Source organism: Gouania willdenowi, chromosome 13 (assembly GCF_900634775.1).
Source record: "Gouania willdenowi chromosome 13, fGouWil2.1, whole genome shotgun sequence".
In the NCBI taxonomy this organism is placed as follows: Eukaryota; Metazoa; Chordata; class Actinopteri; order Blenniiformes; family Gobiesocidae; genus Gouania; species Gouania willdenowi.
The window spans coordinates 841309-864106 of NC_041056.1; the positions used below are offsets into that span (position 1 = coordinate 841309).

Here is a 22798-nt window from a genome sequence, read left to right on the forward strand (position 1 = left end):
ATAAATAATAGGTTTGTGTGTTTTATTTGTGATTTTGTGTATTTTTGTTGCCGTTTTGTGTGATTTTCTGTTTTTTTGTCATTTTGTTTGACATCTAGACTTTTTGAGCAATTTTTGTGTTTTTTGTTGTCATTTTTTATATTTTGTGTGATTTTTTAATATATATTGTATTTTTTCTGTCATGTATATTTTTGTTGTTATTTTCTGTGTTTTAAGATTAGTTTTGTGTGTTTTGGGGTTTTTTGCAATTTTGTGTGTTTTTCTAAAAGTAGATTGTGTATTTTTGTGTCATGTTGTGTATCTTTCATTTTTTTTGTCATTTTGTATTAAGTAAAATAAAAACCATGCACATAAACAAGCTGTCGGTCTGTGTGTGCATGTCTCTGTAGCATCAACGTTCTGTTTTTTTGATAAACTGAGCTCAAATAATCAGTGTTTAAACGTTTGGGACTGTGTGTGTGTGTGTGTGCGTGTGTGTGTGTGTGTGTGCGTGTGTGTGTGTGTGTGTGTGTGTGTGTGTGTGTGTGTGAGGAAAAAAAAAGGTTTCAACTAAAGAAGGATTTTCACTGTTTGTCGTTGGCAACAACAACAAAATTAAAAATCCCAACGGAGTACGACTAAAACAGAGCTGTAACAGAGATGCCAGCACGTGGATCAGGGTTACGCACACGCACACGCACACAAACACACACACACGCACACACACTGAACATTTACTCAACAAAGCCTGTCAGCCATGGAGACCAGGATGCCTGGTCTTTTACATCATCATCACCTTCATACACAATCTGGTCCCTATTTGTTACAGCTGGGCCTGTGTGTGTGTGTGTGTGTGTGTGTGTGTGTGTGTGTGTGTGTGTGTGTGTGTGTGTGTGTGTGTGTGTGTGTGTGTGTGTGTGTGTGTGTGTGTGAGCTAGTACATGTGTGCGTCAGCTCTGGCTCTGCGCTGACGACCTGTAGCCAGAGAAGAAACCAAAACATCCTCAACTGTACGTGAACTCCCTCCGCTAACTGCTGCTAACTGCTGCTAACTGCTGCTAACTGCTGCTAACTCAACTCTACAGCATCCATCAGTTTGGAATAACAAATGAAACACTTTGGGATGAGGTCAGAGTTCCGTGCTGTAACTGCAACCCGACTCTCACTCAGACAGAAGAGAAAAATCCAATCACTGAGCAGAAGTCCGGAAGTTTCCTCTGAGTGTGAGTGTGGCTCTGGATGAGAGAACGAGAGCCAGGAAAGATCGTTTGTTCATGTCTGTGTGACGTCGACTCATGTCAGCTACGATTATTTTGACTGAAACACTCGTCCAAACATCAGGCTTTGTTTTACACTGCAGCACTTGATCCTCTGAGAAGTTCAGCTATAAGTGAGAGGTGGTCAGAAACTGCAGAAATATCACAACTTTTCATGATTAACTCGTCATGTCTTACGATGACTTAATCCCACTAGTGCAGCAGATTAGTAAAAAATTGTTCACTTTGGTATAAAAGCATGAAATTTGGCACAGATACTTTTTAAGGGCCACTCAATAATTCAATATGGTGGTTATTTTTCAAGATGGCCACCATGGCTATTCAATGTTAGCAGAGTTAGAACTGCACCCGCTAGAGGTGAAACACTTAATTACCTCAAAAAACTTGGGAACAATTCCAAAATGCTTGGATCTGGTCAAACGAGGTGTCAGTGGAAAGGTGTGGTCCTCCTCAGGCCGTGGAAGGTTGGTGTTTTCCTGCACCAGGGGAAACCTCAGAGCAGTATGAGCAAAAGGGAGCGACTTTGATACAGCTTTCTCCCATTGACAGAGGTTATCCCTGGTGCAGGAAAACACCAAACTTCCGCGGCCACCTGCGGGCACAATTCGGCCTCTAGCCAAAAACAAACCACATATTCGGACTCGGGGGAATAAAACGCATCCATTGGTGCCACATTTTTTATAAAATAAGCCATTTTTTTGCATTGTGATTGAGTGTTTCGTCTCTAGCGGGCGGAGATCTAACTCTGCTCGGGAGGAATGCACATATTAAAACTCGGAAGGACCACACCTTTCCGCTGACACCTTGTTTTTGAGTGGCCAACGCCTTTTTCCAAAATAGTGGCCCTTAGAGACTGTTACTGAACTTTTACACTGAAGGAACCACACAATTGGTTCAAATATGACGACATAGTTTATGGAGACAACATTTGTTACATGAAGAAAACAAGAGAACGACTGAATTAAAAAACAAAAATGCCTGTTAACTAAAACTAGATAATAATTAAAGTTGTAAATGCATGAAATATTTCTGATAAATTTCCACGGGAACTCAAGGTGAATATTCAAAAATATGAACTTTTCATTGGACTTAACGTTTTGCATGTTTTAATGTTTTTTTTTCCTAATTATTCAGTTGGCTTTTCCTGTTTTTTTTTGTACTTTTTGATGCGTGATTTTTTAAAATTCATTTTGAGTAACTTTGAGGCGCTTTTGTGTGGTTTTCAGTTTGTTTTTTTACCTAAGATTGTAAAGATTCCATTTTTTTTCAATAATTCTGAGGGCTTGTGCAGTAGTTTTTTTTGTCATTTTGATTATTTTTTTTGAAGCAATTTCTAGTTGTCATTTTGTATTTTTGCATTTTGTGTGTTTTTTTTAATTTATTTTGCATATTGTGTGTAACTGTAATTATGTGTAACTGTAACTGTGTAACTGTAACTATGTGTAACTGTAGCTATGTGTAAATGTAACTATGTGTAACTGTAACTATCTGTAAATGTAACTGTGTGTAAATGTAACAGTGTGTAACTGTAACTATGTGTAACTATAATTGTGTGTAACTGTAACTATGTGTAAATGTAACTATGTGTAAATGTAATTATGTGTAACTGTAACTGTGTGTACCTGTAACTATGTGTAACTGTACCTGTGTAACTGGAACTATGTGTAAATGTAACTGTAACTGCATGTAACTGTAACTATGAGTAACTGTAACTATGTGTAACTGTACCTGTGTAAATGTAACTATGTGTAACTGTACCTGTGTAAATGTATCTATGTGTAACTGTAACTGCGTGTAACTGTACCTGTGTAACTGTAACTATGTGTAACTGTAACTATGTGCAACTGTACCTGTGTAAATGCAACAATGTGTAACTGTAACTGCGTGTAACTGTAACTGCGTGTAACTGTAACTATGTGTAAATGTAACTGTCTGTAAATGTAACTGCGTGTAACTGTAACTATGTGTAACTGTAACTATGTGTAAATGTAACTGTGTGTAAATGTAACTATGTGTAACTGTAACTGCGTGTAACTGTAACTATGTGTAACTGTAACTATGGGTAAATGTAACTGCGTGTAACTGTAACTATGTGTAACTGTAACTGTGTAAAACTGTAACTATGTGTAAATGTAACTGCGTGTAACTGTAACTATGTGTAACTGTAACTATGTGTAAATGTAACTGTGTGTAAATGTAACTATGTGTAACTGTAACTATGTGTAAATGTAACTATGTGTAACTGTAACTATGTAACTGTAACTGTGTGTAAATGTAACTGTGTAAATGTAACTATGTGTAACTGTACCTGTGTAACCGTAACTATGTGTAAATGTAACAGTGTGTAACTGTAACTGCGTGTAACTGTAAATATGCGTAAATGTAACAGTGTGTAACTGTAACTGCGTGTAACTGTAACTATGCGTAAATGTAACAGTGTGTAACTGTAACTATGTAACTGTAACTGTGTAACTGTAACTATGTGTAACTGTAACTGCGTGTAACTGTGTGTAAATGTAACTGTGTAAATGTAACTATGTGTAACTGTAACTGTGTAACTGTAACAGTCTGTGAATGTAACTGTGTAACTGTAACTGTGTGTAACTGTAACTGCGTGTAACTGTAACTATGTGTAACTTTAACTGTGTAACTGTAACTATGTGTAAATGTAACAGTGTGTAACTGTAACTGCGTGTAACTGTGTGTAAATGTAACTGTGTGTAAATGTAACTATGTGTAACTGTAACAGTGTGTGAATGTAACTGTAACCATGTGTAAATGTAACTGTGTGTAACTGTAACTATGTGTAACTGTAACTGTGTGTAAATGTAACTGTGTGTAACTGTAACTGTGTGTAACTGTAACTGTGTGTAAATGTAACTATGTGTAACTGTAACAGTGTGTGAATGTAACTGTGTGTGAATGTAACTGCGTGTAACTGTAACTATGTGTAACTGTAACTGTGAAACTGTAACTGTGTAAATGTAACAGTGTGTAACTGTAACTGTGTGTAACTGTAACTATGTGTAACTGTAACTATGTGTAAATGTAACTATGTGTAACTGTAACTATGTAACTGTAACTGTGTGTAAATGGAACTGTGTGTAAATGTAACTATGTGTAACTGTACCTGTGTAACCGTAACTATGTGTAAATGTAACAGTGTGTAACTGTAACTGCGTGTAACTGTAACTATGCGTAAATGTAAGTGTGTAACTGTAACTGCGTGTAACTGTAACTATGTGTAAATGTAACAGTGTGTAACTGTAACTGCGTGTAACTGTAACTATGTAACTGTAACTGTGTAACTGTAACTATGTGTAACTGCGTGTAACTGTGTGTAAATGTGTGTAAATGTAACTGTGTAAATGTAACTATGTGTAACTGTAACTGTGTAACTGTGTAACTGTAACTGTGTAACTGTAACTGCGTGTAACTGTAACTATGTGTAAATGTAACAGTGTGTAACTGTAACTGCGTGTAACTGTGTGTAAATGTAACTGTGTGTAACTGTAACTGCGTGTAACTGTAACAGTGTGTGAATGTAACTGTAACCATGTGTAAATGTAACTGTGTAACTATGTGTAAATGTAACTGTGTGTAACTGTAACTGTGTGTAACTGTAACTGTGTGTAAATGTAACAGTGTGTAACTGTAACTGCGTGTAACTGTAACTATGTAACTGTAACTGTGTAACTGTAACTATGTGTAACTGTAACTGCGTGTAACTGTAACTGCGTGTAACTGTGTGTAAATGTGTGTAAATGTAACTGTGTAAATGTAACTATGTGTAACTGTAACTGTAACTGTGTAACTGTAACAGTCTGTGAATGTAACTGTGTAACTGTAACTGTGTGTAACTGTAACTGCGTGTAACTGTAACTATGTGTAAATGTAACAGTGTGTAACTGTAACTGCGTGTAACTGTGTGTAAATGTAACTGTGTGTAACGTGTGTAAATGTAACTGTGTGTAAATGTAACTATGTGTAACTGTAACAGTGTGTGAATGCAACTGTAACCATGTGTAAATGTAACTGTGTGTAACTGTAACTATGTGTAAATGTAACTGTGTGTAACTGTAACTGTGTGTAACTGTAACTGCGTGTAACTGTAACTATGTGTAACTGTAACTGTGAAACTGTAACTGTGTAAATGTAACAGTGTGTAACTGTAACTGTGTGTAACTGTAACTATGTGTAACTGTAACTATGTAACTGTAACTGTGTGTAAATGTAACTATGTGTAACTGTAACTATGTGTAACTGTAACTATGTAACTGTAACTGTGTGTAAATGTAACTATGTGTAACTGTAACAGTGTGTGAATGTAACTGTGTGTAACTGTAACTGCGTGTAACTGTAACTATGTGTAACTGTAACTGTGAAACTGTAACTGTGTAAATGTAACAGTGTGTAACTGTAACTGTAACTATGTGTAACTGTAACTATGTGTAAATGTAACTGTGTGTAAATGTAACTATGTGTAACTGTACCTGTGTAACCGTAACTATGTGTAAATGTAACAGTGTGTAACTGTAACTATGCGTAAATGTAACAGTGTGTAACTGTAACTGCGTGTAACTGTAACTATGTGTAACTTTAACTGTGTAACTGTAACTATGTGTAAGTGTAACTGCGTGTAACTGTAACTGCGTGTAACTGTGTGTAAATGTAACTGTGTGTAAATGTAACTATGTGTAACTGTAACAGTGTGTAACTGTAACTGCGTGTAACTGTAACTATGTGTAACTTTAACTGTGTAACTGTAACTGTGTGTAAATGTAACTATGTGTAACTGTAACAGTGTGTAACTGTAACTGCGTGTAACTGTAACTATGTGTAACTTTAACTGTGTAACTGTAACTATGTGTAAATGTAACAGTGTGTAACTGTAACTGCGTGTAACTGTGTGTAAATGTAACTGTGTGTAAATGTAACTATGTGTAACTGTAACAGTGTGTGAATGTAACTGTAACCATGTGTAAATGTAACTGTGTGTAACTGTAACTATGTGTAAGTTTAGTTTTCAAATCAAATAACATTAAAAAAAAATCCTTCTAAAATTTCACGTTTTGATAAATTTATTTCAAATTTGATTAAAAAAATGCACTTTTTCTTAAAATTTTTAAGGTTTTTTATTCATAATTTCAGTAAAATGAGTGCAGATTGTTATATTAGCGAGACTATTCCTTATTTTCTGCTATAAACTGCTCCATATTTTTATTTATTGGTCTTGAAGTTTAATTTTTTTCCTCAGAGTGGCTTGTGTGTGTGTGTGTGTGTGTGTGTGTGTGTGTGTAGTGTGTGTGTGTGTGTGTGTGTGTGTGTGTGTGTGTTTGAGGCTGAGAATCTCTCTCTCTCTCAGGCAGAAGAAAGTGGCAATTAGCAATCAGCTAAAATACTAATTAGCTCCCTTTTTATTTGCGTCTGCGAGCCACACAGCGCCTGTGAGGCCTTCATTTGCCTGTGTGTGTGTGTGTGTGTGTGTGTGTGTGTGTGTGTGTGTGTGTGTGTGTGTGCGTGTGTGTGTGTGTGTGTGTGTGTGCGTGTGTGTGTGTGAGAGAGAGAGCGCGTGCGTGCATGCTTGCGAGTGTGGAGGAGGGTGTGGTCTGACTGGAAGTGTGACCTCATCTTTATTAACAACAACCATATGGAGGACGTCTGTGGACCAGGTGGATCAAAGGCTTTGGTTCTGGATGTTGGACGAGGTTCTTCTTCTACTAAAAAAACCTAACCTGAGGTTTCAGCATCCTGTGTTTACTGATACGTTTCAGTCCCATGACACAGATTTACAGCCACAGGCTGACCTTCAAGGAACAGGGACGGGAAATAGTACCAAGTATGTACTTCCTATAGTGGGAATCCCAAAGATTCATCTCTGCATTCCATCACTGTACCTTGCATAATATATTCCATGAAATTTGATCATTTTTAAATATACATTTCTCTTAAATCATCATTTTACAAACAACCGAAATTGGTTGGATGACTGTGGGAAAGTCAAGGAAAACAAGAAGAACAGCAGATGAAGTCAAGCAAAAAAGGACAGAAAGAAGAACAAAAAAACAGCTCATAAGGAGAAATGTTTCTATTATTCATTCTAGAAATGCTGACTCATTCTGGTGACCAGTTCATATGGTGATTTTTAGGTCCACAGTTTGACATTGTCGGAAAAAATTCACGCATTGCATTGTGGGATGTGCAGTCATGGAGAAAGATAATTCATTCTGATATCACGGGGGAAAAACGAGAATGAACTAGAACAAAAATGGAGTCAAACCAACCACTGTCCTCCTTGTCCATGCCTACGTATACAGGACCCAACATCCCACAATGCAATGTGCGAATATATCAACCAGCGGAGTGTTGGTTCTGCCTACATCTCCTCCTCCAACAATTACTGCAGCCATCTGCGAGTAAAGCTGTGACAGGTAACAGCTGCCTGTCAAAGAGCTTTGACCAATTGCATTGGTCTGTTGGCAGCCCCTCCTCCTGATATGAAGAGACGCCCAGAATTACATGTTCATTAGCGGCTAACGCGCTAATCTGATCATTGTTGTTATTTTACATTTACTGCTAAAGTTAACGATGTTCATACGACCATGACTGTCTACACCTTATTCGTTTCTATTCTAACAGTTTATTAGTAGCGTGTGGTCATGTGATCAAATCCCCCCCGATTCCCGCTGTCTATGACCCCACCACGGGGTCACGGCGCTGAGCAGCGTGCACACTGTAATCAGGCTTCATAATCAAAGTGAGAGCAAAGATGTGACAGCTGATGGCTTTGTGTTACCTCAGACTGGGGGGGGGGGGGGGCTTTCACTGGGAGGGAATTAAAAATAAAGGAGCAGAGGAGGCAGCTGTGGAAGCAGCTCTATTGTAAAGGAAGGGGTGTGTGTGGGTTAAGGGGTCCCAGAGGGCCACCTTTGTCTCCCTGCCTGAGATTAGGGCTGAGCGGGGTTTAAAAATGCAGCTCTCGCTCTCTTTATGTGTGTGTGTGTGTGTGTGTGCGTGTGTGTGTGTGTGTGTGTGTGTGTGTGTGTGTGTGTGTGTCTCTTTAGAAGGTGAATAACAAGGATTTAAACACATCAACATTTAGTTTGAAATACAAATGATTTCTCTAAAATCTTAGTTTTCAAATAATATCTAAATGTATTCCTCTTAAAAATGGTTCAAAATTTGCACAAATAAATAGAAAAAAATAAAATGTATGTAAACAAAAATGTATTGTTTTATGGAGGGCTTTGAAAACTGGCAAACGTAGCCTTCAAACACAGAATACACAAAATGACTCTTAAACACACAAAAGAGTGATAAAGAAACAGCAAAAATAGACAAAAACGGCAAAAAACTAAAAATATTTACACGAAAAAAAGCAAAAACACACAAAATAACTCTAAACACACACACAATGACAGAAAAATACACAAAAAACCAGCAAAAACCACACAAAATGACTCCAAAGCCATAAAAAATGCACAAAAACTGCAAAAAATATACAAAAATACTGAAAATGACAAACAAAAACTCGTACAATCCACACACACAAAAAAAGACACAAAATGGCTCAGAAAACACACAAAGCCTTTGAGGTTTCCTGTGTTAATGCTCTGATTGGTCACTATTCTAATGCTGACATTAAAGTTGATCATGTGACCCTCAGATCATGTGTTTGTGGCCACTGCTGTGATAAATGTTGACTACCTGTGTATCATAAGGTTTAAACACACACACACACATTAGCAGATTCTGGCTTTTTCAGTTCTGACCCCTTTGTGCTGCCTGGGAGACGTTGCAATAGCGACGCCTGATGCTGAAGTGTCATTGTCCCCGAGAGCCAATCAGGACGTCTCTTTGCATGCGCCTCGTTAGCGGATCTTTCTTTAGCCGCAGACACGGTTTACGACGTGATCAAATGCCAACACGCACGCACGCACGCACGCACGCACGCACGCACACACACACACACACACACACACACACACACACACACACACACACACACACACACACACACACACACACACACACACACACACACACACACACACACACACACACACACACACACACACACACACACACACACACGTTAAAGAGCTGGAACACCACCAACACGGGAAGAAAGACATCTCTCTGTCTCTCTCGCCCTCTTACACCTGCTAGAGAGTGAGTGAGGAGGAGGATGGGGGGGAGGCTGTCACTTTGATTCACATCACCACGGCGACGGCTGTGCAGTCCCACAATCCTCTGCTTTGTCTGACAGGGGTGGGGGTGGGTGCACCTCTGCAACACACACACGCACGCACGCACGCACGCACGCACGCACGCACGCACGCACGCACGCACGCACACACACACACACACACACACACACACACACACACACACACACACACACACACACACACACACACACACACACACACACACACACACACACACACACACACACACACACACACACACACACACACCTCGCTCTTTTCTAAACCTTTTAAAGCAGATTTAAAAGTATTTTAGCCCTAGATTTGGATGAATATGTTCATTAAGTCATTCCTAAATGCTTTAACTTCCTAATTGATGGAAAGACAATTGTCCCAACCACTGTCCCTGCATAGCTTTCAATGCTAAATGATCAGTTATTACTTATCAGATAACGACAAAGTGCCAAACTAATAAATCAATAAATTGAAGATTTGCTAGAAAAAAGATTTAAAAGCCTTGTAAGTTTGTTCATTTGGTGACTAGTTTATCTAGTGATCAGTTTATCTTGTGATCAGTTCTGATAGAATAGTTAATCTGGTGATTTTTAACTCCACAGTTTATCGACATTGTCGGAAATGTTTCACACATTGCATTGTGGGATATGGAGTTGTGGAGAAAGCAGTGTTATTAAGTCATTCTGACATCGTTGAGAACAAACTAGACCAAAAATGGAGCAAGCCAATCACTGTCCTCCTCATCTGACAAAGAAACAGAAGAAAATCACAGGAAGTAAAAACACTTCCATGCATCAATCTATTCTACAGGGACTCCACATCCCACAATGCAATGTGCAAATGTCAACAAATTTGCACAAATATGTCCTACAGTATATGGGAAAAAATAATGCCAAATAGAGTTATTTGTCTGTTATAAGGTTAAATGCATGGTAACACACACACACGCACGCACACTTTTAATGGGAGCAGATTGCCATGGTGACGCAGAGACAAATCGAGCAATGTCTGCTATTTATGGGAAAGAAGCAGAAAAAACCCGCTGCCAAGGAACTGTGTGTGTGTGTGTGTGTGTGTGTGTGTGTGTGTGTGTGTGTGTGTGTGTGTGTGGGGCTGAGCTATGCTTCATGGTCAGATCTGACAGACATGAGGAGGCGACTGACAGCGAGGGAGACGTAGAGAGGCAGTGACATGTTAACGTCTGCTGACTCGCCCTCAGCCTCGGGCTCTACTCGTCACTGTCGGGGAACACCGAAGGGGGGGGGGGGGGGGGGGTGCTCGGTGAGATCTGTTATGGCGTCAGACGTTCAGAGTCCTGAGGCTCTGGATGGATCCACATGAACGAGGAGTAACATCAACATGACAAACTGTTTACATAGAACTATCAGGTTTCCTGGTGTCAAACAGTGTAAATGTGTGAAACTGACATAAAACATGTCATTTAAATAAAGAGAGAAGAAGGGGAGAAATGTTTTATGGTGAGTAAGAAACAGTAAGAAAAGACGGCAAAAAAGTAGCAAAAACACACAAAAAGACATAAAAATGCACAAAAACAAAAATATAAAAAATTACTCCAAAAACACAAAAAAATCATAGAAATGTTTTACAAAAACCAGCAAAAATACACAAAATGACAGAAATATGGACCAAAAATACACAAAATGAAAGCACACAAAGCCTTTGTTTCTTCATATGTTAATGCTCAGTGGTCAGAACAGAAATCCTGGTCTGTGATGATGTTAAACCAGTGTTTGATTCAACGAACTGCCTGACATCCCAGAATAGTAACATCTCTAGCTTCTACATCTGGTGATCAGTTTATCTGGTGATCAGTTTATCTAGTGATCAGTTTATCTGGTGATCAGTTTATCTGGTGATCAGTTTATCTGGTGATCAGTTTATCTAGTGATCAGTTTATCTGGTGATCAGTTTATCTAGTGATCAGTTTATCTAGTGATCAGTTTATCTGGTGATCAGTTTATCTAGTGATCAGTTTATCTGGTGATCAGTTTATCTGGTGATCAGTTTATCTGGTGATCAGTTTATCTAGTGATCAGTTTATCTGGTGATCAGTTTATCTAGTGATCAGTTTATCTGGTGATCAGTTTATCTAGTGATCAGTTTATCTAGTGATCAGTTTATCTGGTGATCAGTTTATCTAGTGATCAGTTTATCTGGTGATCAGTTTATCTAGTGATCAGTTTATCTGGTGATCAGTTTATCTAGTGATCAGTTATCTGTGATCAGTTATCTAGTGATCAGTTTATCTGGTGATCAGTTTATCTAGTGATCAGTTTATCTAGTGATCAGTTTATCTGGTGATCAGTGTTTGATGTTAAATGATGACTGATTTATGTCCTCAGAAACTCTGTGACTGTTTTTGGCACCATCACAAGGGGGGCATGTTCTTTAGAGGAGGCGTGTCCACAGTCCAGATGTATTCTAGGACAGATGGGGACCCCCCCCCACCCCACTGACCCAGGTCAAAGAGCCTATTGTGGTATGAAGCACCTCCTCCACCTTTTGTCTGTGACAGTTGGAAACCATGAGAGCCTCACAAACCTCTGCACTCCTCCTCCTCCTCCTCCTCATTATGTACTGACCATGCTCTTTCATTTTTGTCACACACAGTGACACAGCTGTCCGCATGCATGCAAGCACGCACGCACACACACACGCACACACTGGAAAAGTCTGAGCGTTGTTTAATCCTGTGTAAAACCTTTTAGAAGTTAACTTTAAACACATCCTGTTTGCATCACTGACTTTGTCCCTTTTCTTTAAAACACAAACAGACGAATAAACCTGAACCTGGACTCACTAAAAATACATTCCATTCAGTGTATTTATGTAATGTTTTTGTGGAGTTTCTTCATTATTTTGTACATTTTACTTGCAGTTTTATGTATTTTGTATACTTTTGGAGTTATTTTGTCAGTTTTTTTGGTACTTTTGATGGTTGTTGTTGTTCTGTTGTGTTCTTTTTGGGATATTTTCTGTGTTTGAAGTGCACTTGTGTATTTTGTATGTTTTCTTAGGGTTTTTTGTATTTTGGAGCCATTATTAAAACTTTTCTTAGTGTTTTGTGTGCGTTTGGAGTCATCTTACTTGTTTTAGGGCCAACAGTGGTATGTGAGGAAAATAAAACTGACTCAATCTAAACTACAAACACCCAAAGGTAACCTTCAGTCTCGTTCAGACAGGATGAAAACAGTCAGAGCGACTTCACGTTCACATCTTCCTGCGTCTCTTTTCATGCACAGGAAACTCTCTGATTCCATCCAGACAAACACGTATCTGTGAATATTTGAAGCAACCATTTGTCGTGGAGGCTTCAGACCAACGCTGGTGTGTATCTGTGAGTCGTGTACGTGTCACGGGTCAGACGTTTGGACGCGACTGTTCATCAGATCATTCATCACAGCAGAGGGGACAACATGATTTATGAAGTCTGAGAAAGAACTGAAAGCATCATTGGAGTCAGCACATTTCCCTGAGTGAGGCTCAGTGTGATTTGAAATAAATATCATAAAATTTAAATTAATAAATCACAGATAAAGAAGTAATTAACTGAACATAACTCATTAACCTACAGTATGGCAAAATAAAATAAAAAATCCAAATAAAACCAAATAAAATAAAGAACTATAAGAAAAAGTCACAAAATAAAAAATATATAAATATAGTAGATAATAATGTAATCAGCCAGAAATAATAAAATAAATTAAAGATATTGTTTAAAAAATATAATAATAATAATAATAATAATAATAATAATAATAATAATAATAAATATGTAACCATTATTGATCATGTTTGGTAGTAGAAGGTTTTTGAAATACTGCATATAAACACACACACTTCCACACAAAGCGTGCGTGTACTCTGATGTGATGAGAGGCAGTGAAAGTGTTGGAGTGTTTACGGCCGTCGTATTTCACTCACAAACCGCACTCTCCCTGTACTTCACAACGACACACACACACACACACACACACACACGCAGCAGCGAAACGTTGGTGCAGCATTGATCGATCTCGTCCCTCCAGAGACCTTCAAACACTTCCTTTATTAAGAGTCTTCACACACGACCAGAGACGACCACAAACACTTTCATTTCACTAGAAAGTTTGAACTCTGAGGACAGGAAACTGTGAGGATGGACGTCCTGAGCATGTGTGTTAGCATGTGTGCTAGCATGTGTGCTAGCATGTGTGCTAGCATGTGTGCTAACATGTGTGCTAGCATGTGTGCTAACATGTGTGCTAACATGTGTGCTAGCATGTGTGCTAACATGTGTGCTAACATGTGTGCTAGCATGTGTGCTAGCATGTGTGCTAGCATATGTGCTAACGTGTGCTAACATGTGTGCTAGCATGTGTGCTAACATGTGTGCTAACATGTGTGCTAACATGTGTGCTAGCATATGTGCTAACGTGTGCTAACATGTGTGCTAGCATGTGTGCTAACATGTGTGCTAACATGTGTGCTAACATGTGTGCTAACATGTGTGCTAGCATATGTGCTAACGTGTGCTAACATGTGTGCTAGCATGTGTGCTAACATGTGTGCTAACATGTGTGCTAGCATATGTGCTAACGTGTGCTAACATGTGTGCTAGCATGTGTGCTAACATGTGTGCTAGCATATGTGCACAGCTCTGCACTTGACCTTGAGCTGCTTGTATTAACACATGAGTTCCTGCTGATGGTGACTGTGGCTGAGCTCAGGGGTCTCCTCCAAACACAGAAACACACTCAGAGCTTTAGAACCCACTCACACGTCTAATACGACCTTTTCAACCGCTTCACACGCCACTGCAGGGAGGAGTCTCTGACATCCAACATACAGCATCCAACATGCCAAAGAAAGGGATTCAAACATCCTTCACTTTCTAAACAATCATTAACAAATAAACATGAATATGAGTAAAATAATGTGATACAACACCAGTAACGCATTACTGTAATCTGATTACTTTCCCAATTAACGAGTAAAGTAATAAATTACAATTGAAGAAAAAATAATTAGATTACAGTTATTTTAAAATACTGGCCAAAAAATGGCGTGAAGCTGCACATGGTCACCCTGACCCTGCAGGATGGATTCTCCTGATGTTTACAAACACTAGAATCCATCTTGTGCTGTTCCCGCCTTTGCCTTTCAAAACTGAACCAAAACGGTTGGAACCAATCATGAAGCAGTGTTGTGGTTTAGGGCGGGATATCCGGGTGTGACAAAAGCAGAAGCGCTGACGCAAAAATGATGCATGCACAGTTGCGGGGAGAGGAACTAGCTGGGCTATCGCTATTAGCATAGCTCTGAATCAAAACAGAAAGATGTCGACGCAGGAGGGTGGTTAACGTGACCTTAACTCACATACCCGTGTTGTATAAACGCCAAAAGTCAGTCAACGACATAATGACCGCAGCATTATTATCTCAATAGAACGTTTTCACCAGCGGAGCCTTGTTGTTGTTGTGGCAGCGTCTCTGCGTCGCATGTCAATGACGACATCATTTGTTACCGTGTGATTGGTTAAAACAAATCATGGTGGACGGGTGCGACGCCCAATCAGCTTCAAGCATTCTGTTCATGTCCCTCCCTGGTTCTGAAAGGATTGACCAGACCCAGAGTTAGAGGGCGGGGCTACACATCAATCTGGATCTTACCAGGTTAGCATCAGAGAAAGTCAGACCTAAAAGTTAAGAGTAATTTTATTATATTAAAAATTGGTGGAATGTGCAGTAAACAAGTATAAATGTTCAGCAATTGTTTTCAAGTCAGAAACTGTTCATTTATTTTTTTGTGCCTAGAGTTAAAAAAATAAACAAGATTTAAAAAGAGACCATTTCATTTTAATGTGGAATGTGGTGAAATTAGGCTAAAAGGTCGAATTAATATTTTGTGTATCACATTTTTGAAAAGTAACTTAATTGCATAGAGTAAAATAATGAAAGAAATAATCAGTAAAGTAACTGTATTCACTAAATATTTACTGTATAACTTGACCAACACTGAGTAACAGTGTGATCAGCTCGTTCCTTAAAACACAAACTATTAACTAAACCTGAACCCTCATTAATGATAGAGTTATATATGCATATGTATCTAATATATATTTCATTGCATTTCTTAGTGTTTATTGTATTATTTATTGTGGGGTTTTTTACTTTTATCTGCATATTTAACTGTTTCTGCTGATTGTATGTGTTTTCTAAATAAAACTAGATTGAATTAGATCAAGTTTATCTCCTTTCAAACCTTCAGTTCACTCAGTTTTTGTCCTGATAAGGTTATTTTTTGTCAAAAGCAAAAATAACTTCTGTTTTTGGACTCGTTCTGTGTGTTTTTATTGTGCTATTGTAATTTCTTGTGTATTTTTGGAATAGCTTTATGTAGTTTTCAGTTCAGTGTATTTTGAGTTTTTTCCATTAATTTGCATGTTATACTAGTGACTTTGTACTTTTATGTATTTCATGGTTTTCTTTTAGTAATTCTGTGTATTTTTTGACTTGTTTCATGTCGTTCTGTTGTGATTTTGTGTGTTCTTGTGTATTGTTGGAGTAGTTTTCTCTATGTATTTTTGTTGTTTTGTGGGGATGGGGGGGTTCGTTATTTTGTCTGTTTCACTTGTAGGTTTGTGTAGTTTTGTGTATTTTTGAAGTCATTTTCTGTGGTTGTTGTTGTCCTGTTGTGTTCTTTTTGGGACGTTTTGTGTGTCTGCAGCCCGTGTGGAGCGACTCTAACAGTCCGTCAGGGTGTGACGGTCCGTCTGGCACCGAGTGGCACAGCCCAGTGACGTCACTCACAGACAAAGTGGTGGGAAAAAGAAACCACTTGGTGCTGGTGTGGGCGTGCCTAATATTCCTGCTGGGACCATTAGAGCCACTCTGCACTGGAGGGACGTTTAATCCTGCACGCAGCACATTTCATAGGAACACTGGGAATGTCTTCTTATTGGAATCAGGGATCGCTCGGCTCTTAGCACGAATGTGTCAAAGTCAAGGCTCGGGGGCTGAATGCGGCCGTTTGGAGCATTCAACTCAGGCCGCAGAAGAAAGTAAAAAAGTGTCTCAGTCATCCCCAAATATACAAATTTAGCAGAGCTCCAGATTATTTGCAGGAATCACAATTTCTCTCACACTTATACGACTTGATACAATCACATTTAAACTCAAATCATTAAAAGAACTCCACTTTTTTCCAAAATTCAGCAATTTTCACAAAATGATTCCACTAGATGGTGATGAGGTAGAAAAAAACACATCTGATGTATAAACTGCAGTCGCATTGCAAAAAATCTGATTTAGGAACAAATATGAAAGTGAAAAAAATCTGAATTGTGTTGTTTGAACTGTCTTTAAAGGATCCTCCACTGTTTTTACAAATGTGGCCTAAAACCTTTGAAATGTCCTTATTAGAAGATCTACTATACTGTATGTCTAACAAAACGCATTATTTTTCACCTTATTTGTTTAATTACCTTTTTTAAAATGAGACTACTTTACTGTTATAGAGTCTGTGCGCCGCCATGATGAAATGACATCATTGATGACGTAACACGTCCCTTTAAGTCCATTGAGTTCTATATGAGGTGAAGCATTCAGGATCATTTATCAGCTTTTTCACTCAAAATAACAACTTGTGCTGCTTGAAGTTGCTCTAAAAATGAGTTAAAGTTAAAAAAAGTCGCCGTGAACCTCTTGTTTATTAAAATTTGATAAATAAAATCTGTGACTCAAAAAAAATCTGTGACCACAGGGGGCGACAGTTCCATCTCTGCTGTTTGGTAGACAACATGAAGAAGAGAAGAAGAGCAAAAAATCCAGACTTAGACCATTAAATCAGACCTTCACCATTTGACTAGAACGCTGGTATTTTGCATCAGACAGATTTTACTTGGGTCAGCATTAATGAGCAGCAGTGGATCCTGGTTGTCTGTATTTACATGCACGGACCTCTTCTTCTCTTCTTCATGTGGTCTACCAAACAGCAGAGATGGAACTGTCGCCCCCTGTGGTCACAGATTTTTTTCGGGTCATGGATTTTGTTTATCAAATTTTGGTGCTAAAGAGGAAAAACACACAAAATTACAACAAAATGTTGGAAAAATACACAAATACCAAAAACAAAGTAAGAAAATTTTTTTAAAAAATTATTTTAAAAAAAAAAAAACAAAATTACACTAGACGCCAAGAAAAACATAAAGAAACCTTTGTTCTGTTCTGTGTTACTTCCTCAGATTGGTCAATAATCTAAATGCTGACATGAATAAAACGTGATAAAGGTCATCTCTGCTCTAATCTCTTTATCTTTGATCTGAACAAAGCCAACGTCCTCCAGAGAAACGAGACTCGGAGCGGTTAAAGCGAATAAAACTTTAATACTCTCCAATGTGAGTTAGTGACAGAAATATAGTCATAGTTTAAAGTCTGAAGTGAGAACGTTTAGTGGAGACGGGACGATTAACGAGCTCGACCGACGCACAATATCCATTTAGAGGAAATCAGATCAACACAAGACGTTTGTGATGAGTGAGTGGACTAATGAAGAGAAGGTTGTGTGTGTGTGTGTGTGTGTGTGTGTGTGTGTGTGTGTGTGTGTGAGAGGGATATGAAATGTTGCAGTTTTCCATCTCTGAGCTTTGAGCTGCATAAGAGGCTTTGAGCGCTGAAATCATCAATGTTTAGAGTGTGTGTGTGTGTGTGTGTTGTTAGTTCATGTGTCCCTCTACAACAGATGTGAGTGTGTGTGCGTGCACGCAGGATAAAACTGCAATCATGGCGTGGGATTAGAGTGGTAGCTCTAAAATGGAGGCGCTGTCACAGAAGACGAGTAGAGCAGAAAGAGAGACACACACACACACAGACACAGACACAGACGCGCACGCACGCACGCACGCACGCACGCACGCACGCACACACACACACACACACACACACACACACACACACACACACACACACACACACACACACACACACACACACACACACACACACACACACACACACACACACACACTTTCGCTAAATGAGACCCAACTGTTGACCTTTTCCATCAGGCACTGCGAGGACGAGCACAGCACATCATGGCTGATGTCTGATCTGGGTGTGATTAAACAGCCTGTTAATCTGTGATCTTACAGATAAACAGTTAATGGATGTTTGGACGGCCTGTTATGTCTAATGTCTATATCCAATGAGCTCACAGGACAGGCAGCGAATCTGTAAAACGGATTTTTACAAGAAACTGTTGGAAGAATTGGACTTATTTTAAATGAAATGAACAGTTTGTGAAGCCGGAGAGATCTGTAATAAATACTATTAATACAGAACAATAAACTACTCACTGTAACAGTTATGGGAACATTTTTATTATATATATATATATATAAACAATATCAATCAAATTTTAGGGTTTTTTAATTTAGATTTTCAAAAAAAATTTTAAATATTTTTTTTTCTTTTTTATGTTTTTTTTGTTGAATAATTAAAGATATACAATAATAATATATAACAAATACTGTTAATACAGAACAATATACTCATTACCGTGACAGTTATGGGAAAATGTTTATATATCACTCAAATTTTAAGATTTTTTTTAGATTTTTAAATATTTTATTTCTTTCTTGTTTTTACAATTTTGTTGAATACAGGTATTTTTTTAGTTTGATCTGAAAACATTTTATTTGAGATTATATCAATTTATTTTATTTCATTTTAAAATATATAAATAACTACCATTAATACAGAAAAATATGCTGCTTACTGTAACAGTTTTAGGAAATATCTGTATTAATATTTTATAAAAAATTTATTATTTTTTATCACACAAATTTTTTAAGGTTTTTTCTTTTTAAATGTATTATCTTGTATCATTTCTGAGAATTTGAAATAATGTTTAAACAATTTCCTCTCTTTTTTAACATTTTTATGTTAAAAATTATAATTATTTACTTGTTTATTCAGTTTGATCGAAATTTTTAAGCTTTATTTTCATTAATCAAAACTTTGTTTCTATTATATTAAAGACAAAAATCTAAATATTACCTAAAATAAGCAGGCAAATCATGTATTTATTATCTAATGTTTTGTCATTTTTATTCTGTTTCAAGGTAATGATGCAAAAAATGAATAAAAAGGCCATAGTTTTCTAACAGACGTTGGTCGTTAATGAATAATTAAACAGTGAATGAGTTTAAAGTTGTTTTCATTCACTCTAAGGGCTTTTAAACTGAAGTGTCACTAGCATCAATAAAATAAACTAATTTCCAGATTTGAGACGGTCCTCATGCTCTGGCTCTGTGTCTGCATCGAGGTCAATAACTGAGGGGGAGGGGCCGCTCGATTCTCATTAACAACAGGTGTCGCCATGAATATTTCATAGGGCGGCGTTTGGTCGTTTTCAATCCTTTCCCTGTTTAATACAAATATTTATCACCACAAAGTCAGGATTTATTAACGTAACGAGCTCCATCTGCATTAACTATGTGTATTATGACAGATATATATATATATATATATATATATATATATACACAGATGTATTTCTAACGCACTTTACATTAAAATAAAGTTCTAACGGTTAAACAAGATACATAAGTAAATAAAGAACAACAACAACAAATCTTAAAGTTCTAGCAGTTAAAAAGATAAATAAAAATAAACAGACAAATAAATAAAGTAAAGTGAAGAAAAATAAAATAAATGAAAACAAAAAAAATAAAAATAATAATAATAATAAATAAAAAAATACAATGAATAAAGAAGAACCTCGGCAAGGCATGAAAAATTTACTGAATTCTACTGAATGAATGCATCGTGGTGCTGGCCACGCCTCCTCTTCTGCATAAAATTCAGATTTTTTTTACTAAGGGTGGGAAAAAATATCGATTTACTATTTATCGTGATTTTTTTTGGGTGACAATTTTTCTTCAGAATATTTTTTTTTTCTTTCAACTTTAGGTTAACACTTTAATGTGCAGTGTAGATAAATGTTAGAGCATAAATAAGGAAAATAAAAAAGCAAAAAATCGAAACGAATGAATCGCAATAAAAATCAGAATCACAATTTGTATCAAATCAGCATCAAAATATTGAGATAAAGGTGAAATATGTGTAGTTAATTATTACACTGTACATTCCACACTGTGCTTAACATTAAATGAGTTAAATCTAACCTTGAGTTTTATTTTGAAAAAAAAAAACAGGAAGAAACAAATTAGTGAAAACGAGGCAAGACAGAGTGAGACACGGACTGGTACTGTAATAAATCTGTGGTGTGTGTGTGTGTGTGTGAGGATGAATGGTGGCCTGTCTCGTCCTTCGCTGCTGCCTTGCTAATTGGTTGCCGACTTAAGTGCTGCTGCTGCACTATTCTGCAGATGGGACAAGGGGGGGACGAGGGGTGGGGGGACGGAGCGATGAAGGCGAGGAAGAGGAGGAGGGGGAGGAGATTGATGGGTGTGATAAAGCTGGATCGAAGCAACCATGAATAAAAAGGGAAGGAAGGCCTGAGCGGAGGGGGGGGGGGGGGGGGTGATAGATGAGTGGAGGAATGTTGAGGAGGAGAAGAGGATGGAGATCAAGGTGACACAAGGTCATTAGTGTGTGCACGGCTTCCTGTCTGCACGGAATGAGTCTGTGACCAATGATTACTGAGCACCATCAGCTGCTATACGCTTGATCACCATGACAACGAGGATTTGAACAGGAAGAGGAAGAGGAGTAAAAAGAGGAAGAGGAGGAGGAAAGGGAGGAGAAAAAGGAAGGATGAGGTCGTCTCTGAGTAGTTTGAGCAGAGGAATGAGACGCAGCAGCAACTCTTCACTCTGTTCATCACACACACACACACACACACACACACACACACACACACACACACACACACACACACACACACACACACACACACACACACACACACACACACACACACACACACACACACACACACACACACAGCTTACAGCAGGTGGGTCTTTTTATTTTGACTCCCAGGAAGAACCGTGGCTCATTTACATACAGATGCCCCCTTTAGAGCAGAGGAAGTACAAAGTGTGTGTGTGTGTGTGTGTACACCCATACATGTGCACAATCTTAAACACACACACACACAGCTCTGTCCAAACTGCGCCTCACACAAACCTCTCTTTCTTTATTTCTCCTTGATTTCCCCTTTTCTCTTTCCTTCTCTCCACACACACACGCACGCACGCGCGCGCAAAACACACACACACAACAACACACACACACACACCACACACAAAACCACCACACCCACCCACAAACACACACACACACACACACTCACACACACACACACACACACACACACACACGCACACACACACACGCACACGCACACACGCACACGCGCGCGCGCACACACACGCGCACACACACACACACACACTGTAGGTGCTCTCTCTCTTTCTTGCATCCTTGTCTTGTTTTTTTTCAGCAGATTGCTGCTGCAGTCCTTTGTGTGTCACACACACACACACGCCTGTCTCCACACACACACACACACACACACACGCATGTGTATCCACGTGCGCTGTCGTGCACTGTGCATCTGTTGTCGCTGGCAGAGCATTCTGGAATCTCATGTGCTGATGTCAAACAACGGCGGCTTGTTTGCAGACTGAGGGGATACACACACACACACACACACACACACTACATTTTAAAGATTCACTACAGCTAAAAGGAGAATAATTTAAATAATTTAAAACATAACAGTTAATTTTGTGTCATTTTTAACACAGCTGTGAAAGCTCAGGATTCCCCTAAAAATATGAATAAAACTCAACATATTATGCAAAAAGAATAATTTAACAAAATATTCCAATAGAATCTTGCTGGAATTATTGTGTGGAAGTCAAGGAAACATCAAAGCGATCAGCAGACGCCTTTGAAGAAGACTGGCAGTTGTCAGTTGGAAAATGTCAGGAGATCAAAGTAAATCAACATTTTATTCAAAAAGAAGACAAAAATAATCTTGCTGGAATTAAAACTAATATTAGTTTAGGAAATGTAAAAAACAAAGAAATCTGTTAATTTTTTTAATAATTATTTCCAAATGTATTAAAATCTTAACCGAGTGTTTGTTTATTTATTCATATTTTATTCTCGATGATGTTTCCTGCCTTTACTGAGAGAAATGACTTGGTTTTGATATTTGGTTTTCATTTATTCATTCATTTATTTTCCAATCCTCTTATTCCAGTTTAGAGTCTGATAGGGGGCGGGGCTACACCCTGCAGAGACACACACACACACAAAACTGTCATACCTTAATCTGTGT

At 38.2% G+C, this 22798-nt stretch overlaps 1 protein-coding gene across 4 annotated transcripts in view; it reads right to left on the reverse strand.

The window, feature by feature from the left end:
- The window catches only part of nova2 (NOVA alternative splicing regulator 2), a 77953-nt gene that overhangs the window by 33673 nt on the left and 21482 nt on the right, over positions 1–22798 (reverse strand). The window lies entirely within an intron of this gene.